Below are 25,251 nucleotides of genomic sequence, written 5' to 3' on the forward strand. Positions count from 1 at the left end.
TCAGGACGTTGTGGGCAGGTGGGCGGAATACTTCGAAGACCTCCTCAATCCCACCAACATGCCTTTCGTTGAGGAAGTTGAGTCTGGGGACTCTGGGTTGGGCTCTCCAATCTCTGGGGACGAGGTCACCGAGGTGGTTAAGAAGATCCTCGGTGGCAGGGCCCCGGGGGTGGATGACATCCGCCCGGAGATCCTTAAGGCTCTGGATGTTGCCGGGTTGTGTTGGCTGCATTGGCAGACTGGGGTGGTGGTCCCCCTGTTCAAAAAGGGGGACCGAAGGGTGTGCTCCCATTACTTGGAGGTCACACTCTTAAGCCTCCCTGGTAAGGTCTATTCAGGGATTCTGGAGAGGAGGGTCCATCGGATAGTTGAACCTCAGATTCCGGAAGAACAGTGTGGAGCTGGTCGTGGAACACTGGACCATTTCCACACACTCATCAGCGTCCTGGAGGGTGCATGGGAGTTCGCCCAACCAGTCTACATGTGTTTTGTAGACTTGGAGAAGGCGTTCAACCGTGTCCCTCAGGAGGCCCTGTGGAGGGTTCTCTGGGAGTATGGGGTATGCGGGCTGTCAGGTCCCTGTATGACCGGTGTCAGAGTCTGGTCCGCATTGCCGGCAGTAAGTCGGACTTGTTTCTGGTGAGAGTTGGACTACACCAAGGCTGCCCTTTGTCACCGATTCTGTTCATTACTTTTATGGACAGAATTTGTAGGTGCGGCCGAGGTGTTGAGGGGATCCGTTTTGGTGGCCTTAGGATCGCATCTCTGCTTTTTGTGGATGATGTGGTCCTGTTAGCTTCATCAGGTCGTGATCTGCAGCTCTCACTGGAGCGGTTTGCGGCCGAGTGTGAAGCGGCCGGGATGAGGATCAGTGCCTCCAAATCTGAGGCCGGAAAAGGGTAGAGTGCCTTCTCCGGGTCGGGGGGGTGTCCTGCCCCAAGTGGAGGAGTTTAAGTATCTGGGGATCTTGTTCACGAATGAGGGAAGAAGGGAGCGGGAGATTGACAGGTGGATTGGGGCAGCATCTGCCGTGAAGCGGGCGCTATACCGATCCATCATGGTGAAGAGAGAGCTGAGTCAAAAAGTGAAACTCTCGATTTACCAGTCGATCTACGTTCCCACCCTCATCTATGGTCATGAGCTTTGGGTCATGACCGAAAGAACGAGATCACGGATACAAGCGGCCGAAATGCATTTCCTCCGCAGGGTTGCTGGGCCCTCTTAGAGATAGTGCGAGAAGCTCGGTCATCCAGGAGAGACTCAGAGTAGAGCTGCTGCTCCTCCATGTCAAGAGGAGCCAGTTGAGGTGGCTTGGGCATCTGGTCAGGATGCCTCCTGGACGCCTCCCTGGTGAGGTGTTCTGGGCACGTTCCACTGGGAGGAAGCCCCGGGGAAGACCCAGGAAACGCTGGAGGGACTATGTCTCTCAGCTGGCCTGGGAACGCCTTGAGATCCCCCCGGAGGAGCTTGAAGAAGTGGCTGAGGAAAGGGAAGTCTGGGCCTCCCTTCTGAAGCTGTTGCCCCCTCGACACAACCCCAGATGAAGCGGAAAAAAATGGATGGATGGATGGATGGATGGATGGATTTCTTCAGCAGACTGTGGATAATGACAGATGACTACTATCTATCTATCTATTGCACATTTCAGGAAGGAAGGTCACAGTGGCTTTAGTCAGTAAAACACAAAAACAATAAGTCACAAAAACATCAGTCATCAACATTACATTTTATCAAGTACCATTATCAATAACATCAAACTCAAACATCAAATATGTTCATCAATATTCCACTTATTATTATTCAAAATCAATATTACTATAACTCAAGAAACATAAATTTCACATATTTCTTACAGTTATGAAATACAAAAAACCCAAAGAAATTTATTGTGAAAATCTCAGAAATTATTAAATTAATAGAAAAATACTGTAATATTCCCCTAAAATTAACTGTAATTTACTGTGGCTTTGGCCAAAATGACAAATTTTGCTTATATTTGTATCTATGATACAATACCATAAACCAAACGGCAAAAATTATTTTTACACAATAGAATGCTGGTATGATAGTTTGGTTTCTTTTACTTTTTTAATAATCAATTTTATTTATAATACCCTTTATATATCTAATTGAAATCTATAAGGCAGAATGGGAATCATACTGGAGATCCAGACTGCAGGGCAAACTACAGCAATGCCACTGTTGTTTATATATATTTTTTATCAAATGATACAGTTGAGATGTAATTTTATGTCAACACATTTATCATCCAATAAGATAGCTCCATGTCAGGCTTTGTTGCTTGCAATGTATAGAGACAGTCAGTGAGGTAGGAGGCTTAGGGCATCAGGAGCAGGGATGCGGTAATTGGGGGAAAAGTGATGACAATTCTAGGGGCCCTGACCAAAAGGGGCCCTCCACAATTTAATTATTTATTTTTTGTTCATAGAAATTAAAAAAAAATTGGGGCCCTGTCACAATTACAAAATTAATCATGTTGTATTTTCAAAGATTGTTTTTAGCAGTAAAAATTCAATGTTCCCACTCCCAGACCAAAAAACATACATCCGTATTTGCGGATGAACCCCCCTGGATCTGCATGAAATGGTTCGTTAATGCTTGGAGCTAGACTGTGATACTGTTCAGCTGCAGTTAGTAGAAACTGCAGCTGAAAACAGCTGCTACGAATGACTGAAGCAGTTACTATGCTGCTAAGAAAAGTTATAAAATCAGGTTTTCAAAAAAAGAGAGGGAGAGAAAGAAAAAGAGAAGTGTTAATTTATAACCCAGTTTTTCTCCAAGAGAGGTTAGTAGACTGTTTGAGATTATCAACGATTTAGCATAAGTAGCTTAGCTACAGACTACTGTTTGCCTCCTTTTCACTAGCATTTAATGAACTAAGGAAAAAAATTAGCAAGATATTTGTATATTTAACTTGTCCCTTGTAGCTTTTACCACTTAACAACAGGTGAGTCAGTCAGCAGCAGTTATAACCCACGTCCCTCCTGACCCATCCTCTGCTGCGTGAAATTAAAGCTGCAGAATGTAACTTTTATATAAATATTTTTTTTTCCACATAATTTTTTTAAAACTGTCATCATGTTGTGACAGTATGGTATGAGAGGTAATCTGCCTTCTCCCAGTGCCAGAAACAACCAGTCAGTGGCAGGAGAGTTTTATTGCTGTCAATCACAATCTAATGTGGTGCTGCTCATCCTTCCTCCCCCTTGATTTGTGCCGTGCTGCTGCTAGCATAGCACAGAGCTGTGTAGATTCAAACTGTGAATGGTCAGTTTAGCTAGCATAGCTACCAATGACGGCAGATAAATGGTTTCTTGTAATGATGTTGTTTCTCCGCCATTAGCACATTTAGCGATGAGTGAATGAGGCTAATTGACAGCACTAAGAGCGTCCTGCTAGTTCTGATTGGTTGTTTTGGTCAGAACGGTGCATTACTTTAACCAGTAATAGTAATTCAGGAAGGACATGGAGGAGATTGATTGTTTTCACAGATTATCTGTCTCATAACAAACTGCTACGACATGGTGACAGCTTTAACAAATATGGAGAAAACATATTTTTTATTAAGGTTATGTACTGCAGCTTGAATAAAATGCAACTACATAGCAGTTTTGAGAAGTCTGGATTGCTGTATGTGTAGTTGCACGTTGCTTTTGACTGTTGCTCATGGGGAGACATTTCAGTAATCTAATAGAAAAAATGTAAGCAAAATACTTGCATACTGGATGTGGACTGTTGGATTTTATTTTCCATAAGCAGTTTATTGTTGTGAACTGTAAAAATGACACTTGACAATGTATTACACTGTAATGTCTTGTGTGCTACTGCCATATTTACCACAGTAAAATTCTGGCAACCACAGCTACCAATATTTTACAGTAAATTAGAAACTTTTTTTTCTTTTTTTCTTTTTTTTACAATGCTGTGCTATATTATTTATATGCATATGTATACGTCATGCTTTATGCAGATGTCACTGTGTGCTGCGGCATCACAGAAAAAAAAAATCCAACCCCCTCCTTACCTATTTGCACACCCGGTAAAGATGTTTAATAAACCTTAAAATATATTCCCTATTCATAGTCTGCGTCGACAGGTAAATGAATAACTGCCAGGCTGTTCTCTTTGTCTTGTGTACCTTAGTCTGCTGAGGAAAGCAGGTCTTGCTCAGAGCAGCCAATTAAAAGCAATGCCTGTTTAATCACCATAAAATGGGCAACAAAAGGTGTTTAAAAAGTGCACCTCACACAGAATTAAGTCAATTAGAGGACAACCTTCCTGAGAGAACCTGCTTTCTATTTTAGGTTAATGCATCACGTTCCTGCACACACATTTGTCCACACACACACACACACACTCAGCTGCGTTCATAAACACATACACACTCTCTTATGGGCACAACTGTGCACATATATGCACAAATTGTCTTTGTGCTGGCCAAATGCTGATGTGGGACTTCAAAGGTTCATTCACACCAGCCCAGAATAAGAGTCTTTAATCAGATTCTTATTCATTTGCCTAGAAAACCCAATTCATTTGGTAAGTGTGAAAGCAAATTTGAATTCCAAAACAGACTAAAAAAGTGAACTCTGATCCGCCTAAAAACTTCGGTCTCGGTCCAGCTGAAGTGAACTTTGAAACGGATGGAAAGTAACTGGAGACAGCTCCAAAAGCAGGAAGTTAACTACAGTGCAGGGCATTCTGGTCAATATATTACTCTCTGCTCTGCAGGTTAACTGAGATGTTTTGTCGGTTGTCATGCCAACGGGTCTGCATGCAGACACAGAGAGCGAGGAATAGTAGAATATAAATGGTTTAAAATTGTTTTACCCGTTTATCAGCTTATTTCCTCTTTGCTGTGGCGCTCTGCAGCTGCTGTAATTTTTAAGCCTTTAATAAATGACAAAAACTGAATTGCCTTGTTTGAACATATTCATAACACTCATCAAATAGGATGACATATTTCATATGTCTCATATATATATGTCTCATATATATATATATATATATATATATATATATATATATATATATATATATATATATATATATATAAGTATATGATACGAGTCATGGTTTGTTACATTTTGACAAATTTTCACAGCGGCAATTATTCACCAATATGAAAGAGAAATTTCCTTAGTCCTCTCTTGCATTTTGTCAGAAACCAAAGGGACAATACATATTTTATACACCAAACCATCAGCAATTTCCTGAAGTTTAATTTAAGCCATAGTTATAGGAATTGGGTAAGAAATAAGAGCACTACGATCATTTTTGCGACAGATTCTTGCTCATCATTGGAACAGACTGCAGGATGAGCAGACTGTAGGATGAGCAGACTGTTGCAGGCACCATTACTCACCGCGTAGTAAATTTGCCTGCAGGAGCGTTGTTAGCGTTAGTGGCTAATAGGGGATGTCCAAACTAGTAATGTATATCAATAGAGAAATCTTACAACCGCTAAAATCTGACAATGCTCCGTTTTTGTTTACTTTTTGTGAAGAAGGAAATTCTGCTGCTCTTCAGAGGTTTTGTCTCAATTCCTTCAGTAGTTCTTGGTGCAGCGCCACCACAGGCGACGGGGGGGGGGGGGGGAGGAACAGGTTTATCAACTAGTTTAGGTCGTTTGACAGTGCAGTGAGGATGTGAACTGCAGTTCTGAAAATGTAACAAATGTTCCAACTTTAGTCCCTAATCGAACTGAGTCTACCGGACTATCAGGTGTGAAAACACCTTAGTGACTGCATTTAAAGCGCTGCTAAGGAGTCATTTTCACCATCATTTTCATGAAAGTACAATCCCCCCACCTAACCGACACACAGTGAGGCTCTGGGAGGCAGACACACAGGAAGCCATGCATAATTAACACTATACACATAATTAAGTTAGAATCCATGTTAATCTGCCATGCGTTCCTTGATTTGCTAATGAGGCTGAACTGTCTACTTTTCTTTTGTGAAAAGTTTTTGTGCTTGTGTTTCCATCCTTAATAATGCACGCACGCACACACACATCGACACTGCATCTCTACCCTCTCTTTCTACATCTTGACTTTTTTTCCAATCTGCTGGCTGCTTATGCGTCATGATGATTTGGTGGTAATGACAGATGTAACGTTCCTCAGGAAGCACCAATCTGTGTAAACTCTATAGTGTAGTATTATTTTAAACCATGTGTAACCCGGACTTTACAATTCTGTTAAAGTGACGGTTACCAACATATTATGCCGTAATGCCTCATACAGTCTGGACATATACTACGGTAAAATTCTGGCAATCACAACTGACAGGATGTTTTTAAAGTAAAATATCATAAAAGATATAGCTAATTGGTAAAGACAGAACTGCTGATCCAACTGAGTGATAGCATTAGCACCTGTCAAGAAAACTGGCATGGACTTGTGAGATCTCTCTAGGTACACGCAGAAAGCAGGGTAAAAGGCCTGGGGAGTAACGATGATCTTGTATATTGATTTAAGAATGATTAAAGAAATGAAATACAAAATACATGTGTGTAATAGTTGGAATGAAATACATATGTGTGTAATAGTTGGAATGAAATACATAGGTGTGTAATAGTGTAATAGTTGAAATGATTGATGTTTTGTAACCACAATGTCTGTAATGTATGACTGAAATATATAATCAGTATTCATGATCTGCGGTAACAGTAACAACTTAATTGTTATATATTTTCAATGATTTCAGATAATGGTAAAACAAATTGATTATGCTTTGAGTTGATTGTGTTTTATGGTACATTATAAGAAGACTGTAGAGTTGAGCACAGGAAAGGAACAGAGTGAATTAAGTCACTAGCACTGAGCTGGGCGGTGGCCTCAGAACGATTGCCAAAAAAGGTAATAACTACCAGATGGCCAACAGAAAAAAGAGAAGTATTGCAAAGGAGTTGCAGCAGTCAGACGCAAAAGAGGGAGGGTTGTGTATTACCAAATTCAGGGTGGAACAAGGTTTGGGCAGGACGGTACTTTCCGATAAGATACTCGGGAAGGATGAGTCATGAAACCTCTCCCATACACAACTGTGGGCCAGAAAGGTTTAAAAGCCAGCGAGCTGGGGAAGAAACTGTTCTTAGTCCGCGGCGCTGAAGGAGAGTCAACAAGAGGACGCAGGTGAAAGATCAGCAGAGGACCACACCCTGGGACCAGGGGAAAAGTTGAGACTTCTCGCCGCAAAGAAGGACAAGATCCGTCAGCCCCAGCCCTGGCCCCTGAATCCGACCGTCTCCTCTGCCTCCACCCTACGATCCCTATTCAACTGCAGCAGACTTGGGGAAAAGACAAAGGTCACTAAGTGATGAAGATTCTGTTCGTCTAAAAGAAATGGGACAGATTGGCTTTGCTGCTTTTCCGAAAGAGGACTTTGCCCCGCCAGGACAGAGACTCTGACCAAGGACGTCTAAAGGTTTCTGCTGCCAAGATCGACTAACAACGGGTGTGAGTTGCCCTGCCCCTAAAGCCTCGCTCAGTGAAACTAGTGACACAGGTTAGGGATTAGAAAGAAGATAGGGTATGGTAAATTTTATGATTTGAGATTATTACTTGTCACAATTTTATAATTTCTTTTACTAAATCTGCTTGTCATTTATCCCTGCTAAAGCTTGCTTAATAAAATATATAATAAAAATAATAATAGAGGTTGTGGACATTGAATTCAATTAAGTCACCGATTATTGAAGGTTCTTCTGGTTTAAGTAAAATCTACACGCATGATTCTAGAAATTTGGTGGCTTCATACTTTCCTTTGGCGAGTAATAAATAATGGCCCTGGGACTTTTATCTAAGTCACTAAATCCAATCTAGCCGATAACAAGTCCACGTTATTTTAAGGAGGAAAGCTACCGTTAACAGGAGTGGTTGTTGGAACCATGCAGCAGTGAGGGCTACTCTGTCGACTGTTTCTCAACTGAAGAGGGCCGTAACTTCTGGATCTGAAGGTAGTTAGAGCTAGACGAGTTTTCTCCGCCGCCAGTTTAAACAGAATTTCTCTAGTAAACCTATGATAGGGTAAGACCCAGGTTTCAGGGATTTTCCGGACCTGTTAGACAGAGAACTGGTCAGTAGTCAGTCAGTGGAGAGGTTAGGGCGTGGCTGGCTATTGCAGAATAACGAACACACCTCAGGCATCTGGCCAATGACGGCAGTACAGATGACTTTTCCAGGTAATTGTTTTCTCTCTTTGGTGAAAATGGTTGTTAGAATGAACTTCAAGGAGAAGAGATCTCCATCTCTTTTGGAACCACAACGTATTAACTGTTCAAAATCAAACACAATTTTGTGACAGTGTAAAACATTTGAAGCTGGTTTAACTTGAAAATTAAAGTCCATCTGCTGCCTTGAAAATGCAATTCAAGACGAGAAAGTTCTTTTGGTTTTAATTAAAAAATTAAAGTTCATTAAGTTGATTTATCAACAAGAAACAAATGTCTAGAAATTGTTTTTTTAAGTTTCTAGACACTCAATCTTAAATTTTGAGTTTTAACCTTAAACCAAATAATTATATCACAATATGCAAGAAAAAACTGTCCTCACCTAGTTAAAGAGCACACCCTTCTGTATCATTTTGACTCAGTATCAAGTTAAAATAACTATTTTAGTTTACAATAATTTATATTCATGTTTCAAATTGCATGCACCAAAATTCCAAAATATATCAAAATATATCCTGAGCTTTGCTAAGGATTTGTGGCAACCTGGGGGGTGGATTTTCTTTGTATGAACCCAAATATAAAATATTAAAGGTTACGATGACCAACAACGCCACCTGGAATAAATCCAGGAAAATATGATAAGGACACAGGTAAGTTCTACTGGAAATGAGGAGACAAGATTCAGAAAATTCTACAAAATTTATTAAACTTCAATATATCTTTAATTTCTAATAATCTGAAATTGAATGGTTAAAACAGTGAATGCATTTGACAAGATAATAAAATGTCTAAATTTCAAAGGAAACTGAGGCTTACCGATGGGGGAAGTAGTGAGGGAAGGGGCAACATCCAGTGCAGAAAAAGGGGACCACCCTGGACACTACAAAAACAGCAAACAAAGAAAGAAAAAGGTGCTCCAACAAAACACACAAGACAAGACACCGCCACCAGGGGTCACCACCGCCACCACAGAAGCCTCAGTCCCTAAAAGACAGACAAGAAAATGAAACAATACAAGTAAAACAGAGATACAAAAGCCCTACAATGTTGCACTTTATCTCCAAGGAAAGTGCAGATTAGTATTTTAAAACAATTTATAAGTAGGCAAAACAGCAGCGAGTGTCACTCCAGGTGCAATGCTGATGAGTCAGAAGGCTACGAAGAATAGAGCAAATTATTAATACAACTGCTAACAAAAACATAACTTGCAGCAGCTGCTTACCTGTGAACTGATAAATGACTGCACTGCCAAATAATCAGATCCCCAATTCCACCTAGATGTAGTGCAACTGTAAGAAAACGCTATGTGAAGGTTTCGTTTACATGGATAGACGCTACTTAGCCACGCTAAGCCCTTACCTTACTGTCAGCAAATGAATAAACGGACAGATCGGTCCAAATATTGGAGGTGCAGCAAAGGAGGCTAAGCAGATAAACCAATTAGTATTACTAGCAATTATTAAAGCCAACAAACAATAAAACAGCCACGCTTACCCAGAACAGTGCAAACAAAGGAAGCAGATTTGGTTGACGTCACGACGCAAGCAGCCTCATGACAGGTGAAGGCTTGCTTATATGCAGCAGCTGAAATTGGCCTTAAAGTGGCAGCGCATCATTTATGCTGCTACAGATATATTATTGTCAAGCTGGGCAAACAGCCAATTGCTTTATAAACATTTTCCTTAAAAACGCATGAGCGTTACGTCAATGTAACACACTTTCATCTCACTCATGGTGTCAAAAACATGCCGCTAAGCACACTGGGAAATAGTTCCCACTCCTGTCTGTTTCTTCTTTCAGTTTTTTAAGTGCCAACCAAAAAACTATAGTTTGTTCAACTATTGGAGGTTTGACAAAATAATCAAAAGTTAACACAACTTACCTTTCATAGACTCACACATTTAGGTTCACAATCTAAAACTTGCTAAATTTGTTGACTTAAAGTGTGGTGATCTGTTTTCTGTGTATTTGTTTTGAGGTTTTTCTGTGTTTATTAGCCTGTTCCCCTGTGAGTCTCTGTCTTCCCTGTTTGTTCCCAGCTGTGTCTCGTTTCTTTGATTACCCTTCCAGTGTATTTAGTCCCACCTGTTGTCTTTGTCTCTTGTCGGATCCTCATCGTGTGTAACCAGCCTGTTTCCCTGTGCCGTCGTTCTGTCTGTGGATTGTCATTAAAAACCAACATTTTCACTTCCATCCTGGGTTCTGCCTGCATTCTACCTCACCACCCTCAAACCAAATCATGACATAAAGAGTAGAAGACAGTAGACACACTAAGTGCGGCTCAAATGTTTTGCAGTGCAAAACCCCACCCACACACACTGTTTTTAATGCCATTTTATACATTTTTTTGCATTAAAAAGTTAAGAGTCAAATTTTGAGTCAGATAAATGTGTGGATGTGCCAAAACTTTCTCCAGCTGAACAGAAACAAAACTGAAGTTATTATCTTTGGACCTCAAGAGGAGCGAACTAGAATCAATGCTCAGCTTCAGTTATATAACTAAAACCAGCGATCAGCCCGAAACCTGGGAGTAGTGATGGACTCTGACCTGAACCTTCAGAGCCACATTAAGACAGTCACAAAGTCGGCCTTCTATCATCTGAAGAACATCTCCAGGATTAGAGGACTGATGTCCCAGTGAGATCTAGAGAAACTCATCCATGCATTTATCTTCAGCCGCATTGATTACTGCAACAGCGTCTTCACAGGTCTGACTAACAAATCAATCCTCCAGCTGCAGCTGATCCAGAAGCTGCTGCTCGTGTTCTCACTAAAACCAGGAAGATAGAGCACATAACACCAGTTTTAAAGTCCCTTCACTGGCTCCCTGTAGCTCAGAGAATAGACTTTAAAATACTGTTGTTAGTTTATAAATCACTGAACGGTTTAGCGCCACAATACATTAAAGATCTGTTGTTGCTGTACCAACCATCTAGACCCCTCAGATCTTCTGGTTCTGGTTCTGCTCTGCATCTCCAGAACCAGAACCAAACGAGGAGAAGCAGCATTCAGTTTCTATGCACCACAAATTTGGAACAAACTTCCAGAAAACTGTAAAACAGCTGAAACACTGAGTACCTTTAAATCAACTTGTTTAGAGTTGCTTATGGCTAAAGTAGGGTTAGAGTAGGGTTTTGATGTCTTCAATGTTTTTAATGTTTTTATCTTTACTTTTTATCTATTTATTAATCTCTTGGCATTTTGTCTAAAAATCTGGATCTTTTTTCAAATTCCAATCTTTTTTTCTTTCTTACTGTTTATTCAATGTCACGTGCTGTAAAGCACTTTGAAATGCCTTGCTGCTGAAATGTGCTATGCAAATAAAATTTGATTGATTGATTTGAAAATTGTATTCTCCGAAGCATTTCTTCACTCAAGAAATAACTGTAGACACAAATGTTCTTTAAACATGAGTTAATAACATCACTTACATCCTTACAGAAAACCTCTTAAGCGTCTTGCTTTGATCCACGGCTGCTGCAGGACAAATTAAGAACAAAGTCTCCAATGAATTCAGTTACATTCATGTTTCTGAACACAAAACCTCAGGGCACATCCAACTCAAAGGCAAAACACAGTCTGTCAAAGAAACACTGAAAGCAAAGATTTTTTCAATATCAAAGAAAGGCCATTTGCTTTTAATTTAGGCTTACAGGAATATCTCTAATCCGTTATGTGCAGTATGACCTTCCCAGGTGCGACACTTCGGGGTTACAACACCAACCATTGATCACTGTGAGCTTATTTAACAACACAGACATCAATGCATCCAGAGAGCAGCACGAGGACAAGAGAAGGCCCTGCAGATTAACTTTGCGAGATTGATGAATGGTCTCCTTCCATTGCTGATTCATTTGATCAATTAATTTCATCAATTAACTGTGACTGCTGTGCGCAAAGGGGAAGGAGGCGCCAGTGTTAGTATCAGATTGCCCCTAATTATCTGCATGCAGGGTTTTGATTAATGGATTTTGATTTTGAGATGTAAGGTTGGCTACTAATGGTCAGATTGGCAACAGCTGCATGTGAATATAGAGCATAAGGTGATGAGCCAACTCTGACCAGTGTTTTTTTTTTTTTTTTTTTTGGCCAAAGTTTGAATAAATTGATTATTATTACTGATTAGCTTACTGAAAAATGCCAATCATCTCTAAAAATCAGTTCCTTATCCATCTTGCCTCCAGGCCATCTAAAATTGGTTCATATGGACGATGCATTAGTCATCGAGACTGGAACATGGCAGCAACTTCATCAAACATAACTGTGACACTAAAGTCACACTTAACATTTTTCTCCATATGCTGTGTGTCCACTTATCTGTCTGTCTGCTACGTCTCCACCGACAGCCTCCATGACAGAGCGCCGTTTCTAATCTGACATGGTTTATCTGTCATTTTGCTGAAACACATTAGCTGCCCCTTGCAGGCCAGCATCCCCTTGTGTTTTCCCCTAAATGTGCCAAAATAGATTGATATATTTAGTTAGCAGCCTTGAGGCTTTATATCAAAAATTTAATTTGCCACAGTCAATATTTTAACGATTCAATTGCATAATTAATATAGCTAATTATACAATATGCATTGTCAAATTTTAACTTCAGCTTGCGAGATGATCAAATATATATATTCTCAAATCTGCTTTAGTTGTGAGATAATGTCATGGAGATGAGGGACCCAAATACAGGCTGGAGGCAGGCGGACTGATGAAAGAAACTTTAATGACAGACCTAAAGTCCAAATGTGCAAAAAGTGGCAGAGAAGAAAACCAGAAATAAGTTTTGAAAGAGAGATCCGAAGTAGTGGGTTTAAAAAATGAAAGAAAACTAGAAGTAAATATAACTGGAGGAGTTACTGGGATGCAGAAGGAAATTAAGGCTCCCATCAAATTTTTGCCAAAACTGGTGCAATTTAGTTACAATTTAGCCCATATGTGACCCATATCTGATTCATGATAGTATGAACAGCACAAACCCATATTTTCTAAATAAGACCCAAGCCACTTTCATATTTGTTCTTAAATCAAATAATGTAAATAACTGATGTCTTCCATCTACTAAAGTGTGACAGTAATGGAACTGCTGTTGATCAAGCGGTTCCCATTGAGTCAACTGATTGCACATCAGCAACTATGGTCATTTATCATTGTTTTTAAGACATTCTCTACTGTTGGCTCCATTAAGAATCAGACTTTTTTATCCAACTGATTTCCTAATGAATCCTATTAATTTTTTAAGAGCCGTATTTGTGTTTGTGAGGCTGGAGGCTGTGACATGCAACCACAACCATTAAGATAAAGAATCAAAGTTATAAATACTTTTCATCATCACTTCATCGTTATTACAATAAACACCACTAAATATCGGGATCAAATTTTAAGTCCATATTGCACACCCAGATTGTTCATACTGCATGCATGGCTCACTTGGGGGGCAGCCTTTTCACACTAGTGTCTGATGGTGGTCACTTTTAAATTATAATGTGAAAAACTATCCAAACAAAAAACTGCTCATCATCAAAATATTTTAATTGTGCACAAAGACTTACAGAGTGAATGAAGGGTCACTGAATCAAATAAAATAAGCAAAATGTTGAACACATGAAAGTCATAAAGAGCTATTTTGTATTGTTTTGAAGTGAAATTATTATTGCTAAAAGTTTCCTTCTGTAGAGCATTCTGGGATTCAGAGTTTCTCTAGCAGTCTCTCTGTTCCCTGTATGTAGTTGAGTCCTTCATGGCTGTATTTGCTTGTGGCATGCCACAGTCACACAGTCATATGAGCCCTCAGATTTAAGTGTGAAATAGGACCAGAGCACTGCACAACTATTTGAAGTATTCTGAGATAAAAGTGCCACTCTGCTTTGGATCGTTGTCCTACTGCAGCATGACCTTAAAGTCACAGACTGATGTTCAGCTCATGTCAGTAATCAATAAAAGCAATACAAAAGAGTAACAATACCATCTATTTTAAAGAAGAAAAAAGTAAGTGAAGACAACAAAAACACAAAACATACAGAACCTAAAAAATAAATGGAAATTATATATACAGTACTGCAACAAATCTTCCATATGAATGTGCACAATGTTTTCAACTATGTAACAGAAGTCCTAAATTTCCCCACCGGTCAGCACACTGTCCAACTGATGCACATTTGAAAGGTCCATGATTCTATATGTCCAGATATTTGAGGTGAAAATGTCCTAGTGCAGTTTGTTGCCAATGTAGAAGAGATGAATAATGGGATGTGTGTCTGTATGGGGAGATGGAGGGAGAAATAAGTGTAGATCATCAGCCTCCTACCAGAACAATATGGAGTGACTTTCAGGTTCTCCTGGCCCCCAGCCAGAGGTCAGAAGCTCACCATCCTTAAACCCTAAAAAGGGTCTGTATTGAAATAAACAGGACCAGTAAATTACCAGCCTGCTAGTTAACTAGACCTCTCTGAGTTATTGTATACATAAATAAATGCAATTATATCCACAATCAAATATTTAAGACAAAATAGAGATATCGGCCTTTATGTCATTAGAAGTTCGATCTTCCTGTATTTGGTTCCATCCATCTTCACATCAACTCTGACCATCTTCCCTGTCCCTGTTGAAGAGAAGCATCCCCAGAGCATGATGCTGCTACCCCCATATGTGACAATAGTGATGGTGTGTTCAGAGTGAAGTGTTAGTTCTCTGCCACACATAGCGTTTTGCATTTTGGCCAAAAGGTTTAATTTTGTTCTGGACTGACCAAAGCTCCTTCTTTCACATGTTTGCTGGTAAACTGCAAACAGGACTGTGTATGGTTTTCCTTTAATGTTAGCTTTCTTCTTGCGATTCTTCCATAAAGACCATATTTCTGTAGTGATGACTAATAGTTGTGGTCAGATTCCCCCTCTGAGCTGTGGATCAACACGGGCCTTTTGGCTGCATCTCTGATCAGAGCTCTCCTTGTTCAGGTGGAAGTTCAGGTGGGTGGTTTTGTCGTGGTAGGTGTAGAGTTGTACTATATTCTTTCCATTTCCAGATGATAGATTGGACAGTGACATGTTCAAAGATTGGGCAATCTTTTTCTAGCCTCAGCCTGTTTTAAACTTCTCCACAGCTCCTCCCTGACCCGTCTGCTGTGCTCCTTGGACTTTGTGATGCTGTTTGCTCTCCAATATTCTCTAAGGCATCACAGAGCAGCTGGGTTTCTACTGACATTGATCACACACAGTCATCAGGCAACTTCTGAAGGGAATTAGTTGCACTCAGAGAAAAGGCAGCTCAATACTTTTGCACACCACACTTTGCAGGTTTTTATTAGTAAAAAATGTTTTGAATTATGTACATTTTACTTTCTACTTCACGATTGTATACCACTTTGTTGCTCTTTCATATAAAATTCCAATTATATGCATGTTTGTGGTAATGTGATGAAATATGGAAAAGTTCAAGTTGAATACTTTTGTAAGCCACTGTATACCATGAGGTTCCTTCTTTAAGAACTGCTGGTGTACTTCCCAGTGCAAATAAAAATTTTTTGCTACATTTGCAAAATAATAATAATAATGAATAAAAACAAACAAACAAAAAAAAAAACAACCAAACAAAAAAATACCTAAAACAAAAATGGTACCAAGTTAAACAGGCTGGGAGGGGATGAGGAGGGTGTGTGTGTGTGTGTGTGTGTGCGTGTGTGTGCGTTTGTGCAGGTGAATTAACAGGACATTTCGCCTGTATACACGCAACACTAACGGGACATTTTGAATTATGGGGACAGTGCCGATGTCCTCATAATTCTTGCAACGTAAAAATGATTGGAGGTGGTTTGAATGGATGTCAAAGGGTTAAATTCCAAAAATCAGGCAAAGTCCCCATAATTCACCTTTACAAGACATTTGTGTATAACCTGTGTATCGATATAGCGCCCCCGGTGGTAACTTTAGGTACTGCACTTGCTCATGAATAATTCACACGTGTATTTTTTAGAAACGCTGATTGGCCAGCATACGCGGGTCCCTGTAATGAAGGTTTTTGTCAGGAAAATGTGTGTTAAATAACAATTCTCTTAAAATATGCTACTTTATTGAATGCAAATCTGGCTAAATTAAAATACTGATTATTTTAGATGTACTAAATCTGTAACTGGCTGTTGAGTGATTCATTTCAACAAAGTTAATCTTTAATCTATGGTTTTATAGTATACTGAAGGATGTAAGAGGATTGATAATATTGAGTCTAAAAATTTCACTGGCTATAGCATATTTTTGGATTGTAAATTAAATTTTGAATGATGAAAAGATAGATGTTAATAAATATTGGGAGATTGAAAGTTAATTATCACATGCAAATGTAATAGTTTAGGTATAGGGACAAACTTTACCCAACTAAATCTTAACCTACAGTGAAGTAACTCACTAGATGTTGCAGATTTAATGAGAAAATGTTAATTTTACTAAAAAGAGACTTAGACTTGTAAGAGGTTATGTGAACATCCCTGGACAACACCTTTTTATCCATAAATACACTGAATCTGGAAAGTATTCACAACGCTTCACTTTTTCCATGTTTGGCTATGTTATAACATTTTTCCAAATTGTATTAATCCCTTTCCTCAAGATTCATAACACAAATGTCCTATTATGATACGATGTGTGAAAAAGTGTGTGATTTTTGCAAACTAACTAAAAACAGAATTACTAAGAAATTACATTTACATACATAAGTATTCACAGCCTTTATCATGAAGCTCAAAATAGAGCTATTTTCACTAATGATTGCAGAGATTAAGTTCTACAACTTAAATAGATTCCATCTGTAATGAATTCTGTCGATTTGATTAGATCTGGAAAGGCACACACCTGTCTTTATAAAGTCCCAAAATGGACAATGGATATCAGTATGCAAACACCAAGCTTGGAATCAAATACATTATCTGTAGACCTCAGAGACAGCATTGTTTTGAAGCAAAAATCCGGGGAAAGATATAAAACATTCTGCTGCTTTGAAGTCCCCAATGAGTTCAGTGGCCTCCTTCATTCATAAATGGAATCAGTTTGGAACAACTAGGACTCTCTATAGAGCTAGTTGGATGTCTAAATTGAGTGATCAGGACAGAAGGGCCTTAGTCAGGAAGGTAACCAAGTACCCTATGGTTACTCCAATGTTCCTCTTTTGAGAGAGGAGAACCGAGAATCTGACCCCTGGCTACAGAAGCTGGCTCTTGGGATGCGAAATGTCACCTCTCTGGTGGGGAAGAAGCCTAAGCAGGTGTGCAAGGTTGAGAGGTTCCATCTAGAAAGTCTGTTTCACCTTGACCCATGGCTCGGGTTCTGGAACAAGTCTCCTTTAGAAGGGGTTGGACACTCTTTCTCTCTGGAGTTGCCCCCAGTGACAGGTGTTTGGCCGGAGTGACAAACTTGTTGCCCCCCATCTCGGTGCTTACACATTGAGGTTCATCCTGGTGAGTGAGAGGGTAGCCTCCCTCTGCTTAGAAGTGGGGGGATGGGTCCTGATGGTTTGTGCATGTGCACCAAAGAGCAGTTCAGATTACCCACCCTTTTTGGAGTCCTTTGAATATTAATGGAGAGTGCACCTCTTGAGGACTCCCTTGTTCTGCTTGGAGACTTCAATGTTCACATGGGCAATAACAATGAGACCTGGAGGGGCACGGCAGGAAGAAATGGATCTCCTGATCTGAACCTGAGAGGTGTTCTGTTGTTGGACTTCTGTGCTCATCGTCAGTCATCAATGACTATAGACCTGTTGCCCTGATATCCCATAGCATGAAGATCATGGAAAGACTCCTGTTGGCCCACCTGAATAAGCTGACAAGCACATATCAGGACCCCCTGCAGTTTGCTTATTGCCATGGAGTAGGAATTGATGGTGCCATCATATACCTGCTTCATCAAACCCACTGTCATCTGGACAAAGCAGGCAGCACTTAGAGGATCATGTTCTTTGATTTCTCCAGTGCATTTAGCACAATTCAGCCTGATCTCCTCTGTGAGAAACTTCAGAAGACACAGATGGAGGCCTCAACAGTCAACTGGATCTATGACTACCTCACAACAGACCACAGTTTGTGAGACTGAAGGACTGTGTGTCTAACCAGGTGGTCAGCAACACAGGAGCTCCACAAGGCACTGTACTCTCACCATTCCTTTTCACTCTGTACACGTCATGCTTTCAGGATAAGTCTGACTTCTGTCACCTATGAAAATACTCGGATGACTCTGCAGTTGTGGGATGCATCAGAGATGGACAAGAGGCTGAGTACAGAGAGCTGGTGGACTGCTTTGTGGCATTGTGTGGGGACAATTATCTCATCTTGAATGTAAACAGAACAAAGGAGATTATTGTTGATTTCCAGAGAAACAGTGTTAGATCAAGCCCCATTTCCATCATGGGAGAAGAAATGGAGGTGGTTAAGGAAAATAAATATCTTGGTGTTCAGCTAGATAACAGACTAGACTTGAAACTCAACAGTGAAACCGTCTACAAGAAAGGACAGAGCAGACAGTATTTCTTGAGGAAGCTAAAATCCTTTAAGGTTTGCAGCAAGATCCTGCATATCTTTTATAAGTCTGTTGTTGAGAGCACCGTCTCCTCTGCTGTCATCTGTTGGGAGAGCAGCATCAGAGCCAGGGACTTAAAAAGCTTAACAATTTGATAAAGAAGGCTGGTTCTGTTCTGGGGATGACTGTCAAAATTCTGAAGATGATGATCCACAGAGGGATTTTGCATGAAATCAAAAAAAGCTTTAGACAATGCTGACCATCGTTTTATTTCAAATCTGAGTCTCTTCAGCCAGATGTTTCTACAGATTGGTTGTAAAGCGGACTGCTACAGGAGATCTTTCTTGGCCACAATCTATCATAACTCCTTAATTAGTTATATCAACATTTAATTTCCATTTTGAATAAGCAAACTACTTTTGAATTTAATTGAATAAAGACCCAATGAGATCAAGATATACACCACAGGTCACTAATAGGTGGACCCTGGTCTGCATCTAGACTAAAATTATGTCTCATGTGGACCCAAAACAAAAATGACAACCTAAAATCTTGTTGTACACTGTCTGATTTACTGATGCAGCTTTTACAGTATAAGCCAGTGTTCCTCAACCCTGTTCCTCACCACCCCCCCACCCCTGACCTGCATGTTTTAGTTATTTCCTTTCTGCCACACACCTGGATTGTATCTCTGGGTGATTAACAGGCTTCTTGATGGTACTTGATGGTCTCACAATCATTTGAATCAGCTGTTCTGGAATAGAGGCACATCTAAAACATGCAGAGCAGGGGGGCGTGAGGACTGGGGTTGAGAAACACTGGTCTAAGCAGATTTATCCCTGAAGGAACAGTCTGTAAGGACTGATCCCCTGGCTCCAAAAGGCTACTGTCCTCAAAGCTTTCCCAGCTCTGAGGTAAGTAGACATGCAAATCTTAATTATGTTTGGCTCAGCCACACAACCGTGCGCCAGCTTTCTCTACAATGAATATTATAGAAACCAAATATTGTTCCTGGCTAACCAATGAGCACATCCACACATGCATGAGACTGGTTCTGACATCATTCAAGCACAGGTTAAAATTATGGCATGACAAGCAAGTGCTCACTTCTGTCACTGAAAGCAAAAGTAATAGATACAAGTATAAAAATGTTGAATTATTAAATCTGTTCATTTTTAAATAGTTTAAGTCCAGATGGTAAACAAAAAATATAAATCAAGCTTTCTTAATTTTGTTTTTTTCTGAGGTCAGTCACTTGTGAACATGCAGTTTTCTTGTTTTACTTAGGTTCTTCTTCTGCCTTGACATCCTACTTTTACTAAGTGAATGAGAGAACATCAAACATCAGAAATCAAACATACATGTCCAGCTCCCTGTTTCATGACAGTAAATATTGTCAAAAAGTACTTGAATAAGACTGAATTCATTTAATTTGAAAAGCAAATCAAGGCATGCAGATGCTGAAACAACTACCTAGCTACTAAGTTTTAAGTAATCAATATATATATCATTTTTCTTCAGACCTTGGCATCATGAAATATTGCTAAGATACCATGAATTGAATATCCCCGATATACACAATTGCACATACTATATAACTTTGGTCACTATGGAAATGACACCTATAATGATTTTGGAAATCACTATCATGAAGGTCCCAGGTAGTGGATACATAATTAATCTATCACAAAACCTAGTGAATGATTTGTTCATCAAAGAACACCAAATTGGAGAGAGGAAAAGGGGTGGAGCCATAACCCCTCCCCACCTGTCTTTTTCCTCCCAAGACTGACGTTGCGCTCTCTGCAAGAAATGTACAATTATACTGCACTGCAACTCAGACGGATGTGGAGAAGTATGTAGGTAAGTCTTTGTTAAAGTGATTTGAACATAAGCAAGGTTGGCAAAGTTTTACTGATATAAGCAATATGACCGACATATATTTTCATGCAGCACTTCCTAATTAAGGCACCGCTAATGAGCAAGAGCTAGCTTGTGTTGAGAACAGGTGACCACTTAGAACAAGGTTTAAACACTCCATGTGTTAAATAGAATGACCATTTAAAAACATGAATTAGAATGTTACATTTGTGTTAAAATTGACTTGATATCAAGTAGAAACAAAAATGGCAACATGGGCTAATGACTGCTCACTTCAGTTATGATGTTAGCATGTGCAGCTAACCTTATCTACTGTTAAACATTTTCATTTTATAAATGTTCAAGAATAGTTTCATTATAGAACACAGTAATTCACAGTGCATAGCTAATAATCCATATCTCTTTTTTGTAATTTATGGTGCAGTTAATGTAAAAATAAATAAATAAATAAATATTACCAGAAGTTTTTTTCATAACAAAGTTTAAATACCCAGATCATTCAATAGTTTCACATGGTGTGATTTAAACTTTTTTTTATGTTTCCCTTCTTAACTAGTGCTTTCTAAATATTTTGTAGATGTTATTGTTGGCTAAGTTAAACAAATATGAAAATATGAAACATCATCTGCAACTGAGGTTAAGAGAAGTGCAGTCCTGTGTTAATTTCCATGATTGTGATAAGAACACAATGCAGTAAAAAAAAGAGAGCAATGAATAAGTGCATTTATTCAGGAAGGAAAATCAGACATTGAATAGTGTGGAATTGTTCCCTATTCAGTCCCTTTTTTATTAAATCAAAGAGAAGTTTTGTTATGCTTATTGTCAAACGTGGTACTAAGGACCGACTGTCCTCTATATTTTCCTGCAATTTTTAGATATCTCTTTTTTCAGCATACCTGTCTCCAATATAAGCACAGTATACAGGTGCTGGTCATAAAATTAGAATATTGTGATAAAGTTCATTATTTTCCATAATGGCATGATAAAAATTAAATTGTCATATATTTTAGATTCATTGCACACCAACTGAAATATTTCAGGTCTTTTATTGTTTTAATTTTGATGATTTTGGCAAACAGCTCATGAAAACCCAAAATCCCTGTCTCAAAAAATTAGAATATTATGAAAAGGTTCTCTGAACGAGCAATAAAAATAATCATCTGAATCAACAAAGTAACTCTAAACACCTGAAAAAGATTCCTGAGGCCTTTAAAAACTCCCAGCCTGGTTCGTTACTCAAAACCACAATCATGGGTCAGACTGCTGACCTGACTGCTGTCCAGAAGGCCATCACTGACATCCTCAAGCAAGAGGGTGAGAAACAGAAAGAAATTTCTGAACGAATCGGCTGTTTGCAGAGTGTTATATCAAGGCACCTCAGTGGGAAGTCAGTAGGAAGGAAAAAGTGTGGCAGAAAACGCTACACAACGAGAAGAGGTGACCGGACCCTGAGGAAGATTGTGGAGAAGGGCCGATTCCAGACCAAATTAAATTTTCATCTCCATAAAACTTTTCAGCAGATGGAAGCATGAAGTGCTCCAAAATCTTCTGATAGCTGCTGCATTGATCCTGCCCTTGATAAAACCCAGTGGACCAACACCAGCAGCTGACATGGCACCCAGACCATCACTGACTGTGGGTACTTGACACTGGACTTCTGGCATTTTAGCATTTCCTTCTCCCCAGTCTTCCTCCAGAGTCTGGCACTTTGATTTCCGAATGACATGCAAAGTTTGCTTTCATCCGAAAAAAGTACTTTGGACCACTGAACAACAGTGGTCCAAAGTGCTGCTTCTCTGTAGCCCAGGTCAGGCGCTTCTGCCGCTGTTTCTGGTTCAAAAGTGGCTTGACCTTTGACCTGGGGAATGCGGCACCTGTAGCCCATTTCCTGCACACGCCTGTGCACAGTGGCTCTGGATGTTTCTACTCCAGACTCAGTCCACTGCTTCCCCCAAGGTCTGGAATCGGCCCTTCTCCACAATCTTCCTCAGGGTCCGGTCATCTCTTCTCGTTGTGTAGCGTTTTCTGCCACACTTTTTCCTTCCTACTGACTTCCCACTGAGGTGCCTTGATATAACACTCTGCAAACAGCCGATTCATTCAGAAATTTCTTTCTGTTTCTCACCCTCTTGCTTGAGGATGTCAGTGATGGCCTTCTGGACAGCAGTCAGGTCAGCAATCTGACCTGACTGCTGTCAGGTCAGATTGCTGACCTGACAGCAATCTGTCAGGTCAGACAGATTGCTGTCTGACCTGACAGCAATCTGTCAGGTCAGACAGATTGCTGTCATGACCACATGATTGTGGTTTGAGTAACCACAATCATGTGGTTACTCAAAACCACATGATTGTGGTTTTGAGTAATGAACCAGGCTGGGAGTTTTTAAAGGCCTCAGGAATCTTTTTCAGGTGTTTAGAGTTACTTTGTTGATTCAGATGATTATTTTTATTGCTCGTTCAGAGAACCTTTTCATAATATTCTAATTTTTTGAGACAGGGATTTTGGGTTTTCATGAGCTGTTTGCCAAAATCATCAAAATTAAAACAATAAAAGACCTGAAATATTTCAGTTGGTGTGCAATGAATCTAAAATATATGACAATTTAATTTTTATCATGCCATTATGGAAAATAATGAACTTTATCACAATATTCTAATTTTATGACCAGCACCTGTAGGTTGATTACATGCTAGTGAGGACATTTCACCATGTAATCTAAGAATATAGGACAACTTGCACATCTAAAAGTTACAGGACTTTGGCCATTGAGGAATGCAGTTTGAGAACACTGTCTTAAGCATTTCCTTTTTGTGGAACAGCTGATCTGAGTGAATGACATCAGCTGTGCTGAAACAGTAGTATATTGAGGATGTAATACAATGATTTGATTTGGTTTTGGTGGAACAAAATCTGAAGGGCAGTGGGGCCTGATACCAGTAGACAATGTAAACAACTGGAATAACTTCTTAAGAGTGTAAGTTACTGATTGCTGCTCTGACTTAGAAAGAATATATGAACAAATTGTGCAGGAGTACCTAGTTTAATCATAATTTAATTTTGCAAATGGTGATTGTGGTTGTTTGGCTGCTGTTCCATTTAAATTCTGTTTAAAACTTTATTAAAGCATATAATACTTTTATTTTCTCTTGTTCAATATAGACTTTTTTTTCTCTAGATGCACACAACAATGAGGCCACAGAGATTAAAAATAAAACCGAAGGATGACGCAGCTCATTTTGTGAGTCTGAGTCAGGACAAAGAGGGTTTTGATGTGCGATATATAAACTCTTTGAAGGGTAAGTTGACAAGCCGTAGTTTTTAAATGAGATTTTTGTCACTGTGGGCTGAAACTGACATTTTATCTGGTCTAACAGGTCGAGGAGTATTTAGTACATGCCACTTTCAGACAGGAGCCTTCTTATTGGAATATCGAGGCGATGTCATAAACAGAAAAGAGTATGAAAGACGGGTAAAAATCTATCATGATGCCATGAAGGTCTTCATGTTTGAGTTTCGTCATAATGGGAAAAAGTTGTGGTATGTAAATTTTAAAAATAAAGTTTTAATCCTTGAAATATTTAATGCCTTCTGTTGTTAGTTTTTAAAAACTTGAAATCATCCCAGAATTATATGGTCACTGTTTTATATCCTGTCATCCTTGGACATTTAGATGTTTCTTCTTGTTTCAGTGTTGATGCAGCGAGAGAGGATGGGTCTTTGGGAAGACTGGTTAATGATGACCATTTGAGCCCTAACAGCAAAATGAAGACAATAACAGTGAATGGAAAACCTCATCTCTGCCTTTTTGCAATTAAGGACATAAATCCAGGGGAAGAGATTACCTACAACTATGGAACCGCTGAATGGCCATGGAGAGTGAAGGTAAATAACTAGAATTTCTAAACGCAGTCAATACCATCTATTAGTAGTAAAAAATACAATAAATTTTTACCAAAATTTAACATATTACACTGTCTGATTGCGGTGTACGGTAAGTACACCATAACCTACAGTTAGGTTACACCTTACACCTTACACTAGAGGTGTGCCAGGTTTTTTCCTACCGATCCCGATCCCAATCACCCATGAGGGCCGATCCACCGATACTGATCACGATCCCGATCACATTATTATTTATTTATTTTTCATCATAAACACTACTGGTTACATTATGTGGAAAAAGGAACCATGAATTCACCTTAATTTAGACAAAAACTTGTTTTTAATAACTTTTTCCAAGAGAAAAACTAAAAAAAACAGGCATTGTGCAAATTGTACTGCTATCAGTAATACTATCTTTAACAGACTGAAAACATATGAAGGCTCTGAAGAGGCTAAATAATGCAGAGAGCCAAAATAAAACCTCTCAACATTGCCAAAAAGTTCAAGTATAAAACTTAACATTCAAAGGCAAATACAGGATCCATTACAATAAACAATCCAGAGTTACTGAACAAAAACTTCTTGTTAGCATGGCGGCTAGCTGATTACTGCTAGCTCTGATTGGCTGTTTCTGACTTAGCGGAGTAAATATGCAGAACAGGGAGGAGATCGATTATTCTTTTAGAGATTATCTGTCTCATGTTAGGACAGCGAAAGTTTTAATACGTATGTAAAATGTATTTTAAGTTAGATGCTGCAGCTTTAAGCAGAGGTTCGGTGTGAGAGTCACTACCAGGTGGA

The 25,251-nt window shown here is 39.4% G+C and overlaps 1 long non-coding RNA gene across 1 annotated transcript; it reads right to left on the reverse strand.

Moving 5' to 3' along the window:
- Window positions 1-8,882: 8,882 nt before the first annotated feature.
- On the reverse strand, window positions 8,883-9,806 carry LOC148156643 (uncharacterized). The gene is made up of 4 exons (XR_015764410.1): window positions 9,688-9,806; window positions 9,553-9,616; window positions 9,416-9,482; window positions 8,883-9,348 (listed from the first exon to the last, which is right to left on the reverse strand). It is a non-coding gene; the product is annotated as an uncharacterized LOC148156643 (long non-coding RNA).
- Between the last annotated feature and the right edge of the window lie 15,445 nt (window positions 9,807-25,251).

Source organism: Poecilia mexicana, unplaced genomic scaffold (genome assembly GCF_051168715.1).
Source record: "Poecilia mexicana isolate PSO_F unplaced genomic scaffold, ASM5116871v1 scaffold_10, whole genome shotgun sequence".
In the NCBI taxonomy this organism is placed as follows: Eukaryota; Metazoa; Chordata; class Actinopteri; order Cyprinodontiformes; family Poeciliidae; genus Poecilia; species Poecilia mexicana.